Source organism: Palaemon carinicauda, chromosome 9 (assembly GCF_036898095.1).
Source record: "Palaemon carinicauda isolate YSFRI2023 chromosome 9, ASM3689809v2, whole genome shotgun sequence".
Classification (NCBI taxonomy): domain Eukaryota; kingdom Metazoa; phylum Arthropoda; class Malacostraca; order Decapoda; family Palaemonidae; genus Palaemon; species Palaemon carinicauda.
In genome coordinates, this window is record NC_090733.1 from 51981494 (window position 1) to 51983051 (window position 1558).

Sequence of the window (1558 nt, forward strand, 5' to 3'; positions counted from 1 at the left end):
CGTGGGATGTGAAAGGCAGTGAATGAAATCAAACACCTGCCGGTGCATGGAAGCAGGAATCCAAGGTCGCGGTCTACCAGTACTGACATCACAGAGGAGGATGGTGATGGAGTCTTCAAGGAGGAAGTCTTCCCAACAGAGGAATGTGCAGAATGTCTTACATGCTTCATACTCTGGATCTTGTTGTTGGGCTTCAGCCAGGGCTTTGTAATCCAATCCCAGTTGAACGGCAGCCAACGCGTTTCTTGACTGGGCATTGGAAACTGGATTCATTTTCCCAGGGACGTATTGAAGGGTACAATTGTATTCGGTCATGGCGGAGAGATGACGCGTTGACGGGCGGACTAGGCGTCAGACTATAGAGTGAAGGTGTGCACCAGAGGCATGTGGTCTGTGCGAATGACGATGGGCGTACCCTCTAAGGAATGGTGAAAGTGATGAACAGCCAAGTGCACCGCCAACAATTCACGATTGAAGGTAGAATAACACAATTCTGCCTTGAACAGTTTTCTGCTGAAGAAGGCCAATGGGCGGGGGTGAGCCGTTGACCACCTGCTCGAGCACTGCACCAATTGCAACGTGGCTGGCATCGGTGGAGAGAAGGAGAGGGGCATGTGGGATAGGAAAAGTGAGAGCTGCAGCGGTTGATAGGGCCTTCTTTGCATTGAAGAAGGCCGCTTCTTAAAGGGGACCGCACTTCAGTTCCTTTGACTTGCCCTTGAGGGAGGTGTAGAGGGGAGAGAGTGGCGGTAATGGCTGGCAAATCATGGCCAAGAATTCCTGCAGAACTTTGACGGTCGAGGGTGCAGGGAAGTCCTGAACGGCTGCTATCTTCTCAGGGAGGGGATGGACTCCTTCAGGAGTGATGCGGTGCCCTAAGAACGACACTTTGTTGGCGCCAAAGGTAAACTTGTCGTACCGGACTTCAAGGCCGTTTTGTTGCAGGTGATCGAGCACGATGCGCAGGTGACGGAGGTGTTCCTCTTTTCAGGAGGAGAACACAAATATATCATCCACATAACCTATACAGAAGTGGAAGTCCCCCAAGATGCCATCCATGAGGCTATGAAACGTGGCCCCAGCATTATGAAGGACAAAACGTGAGTAATTGAAGGTGTATGTACCAAACAGAGTGGTGATGGCAGTCTTGGGGATGTCTTCTGTGTTCATAGGCACCTGATAGTACCCCTTCAGGAGGTCGAGCGTAAAGAAAACCTTCGCTTTGTGCAGGTAGGAGGTCACGTCGGCGATGTTTGGGAGAGGGTAGTGATCCGGTTCTGTTTGCATGTTCAGGCCCCTGTAATCCCTGCATGGACGGAGTGAGCCGTCTTTCTTCGGAACGAAGTGTAAGGTTGACGACCATGGGCTGGAGGCCTTTTGGAAAGGCCCATTTCCTCTATTTTGGCGAACGTCCGGTGCCAGACGTTTGAATTTTGCGAAGACTGGGGGTCCCGTCGTCTTGATATGGTGATAAATACCGTGCTTGGTAGGGGCCGTGGGCGTTTGGCGAAGTTCTAGACGGAAAACGTCTGGGTACGACGTGAGGAAGTGGGCGTAG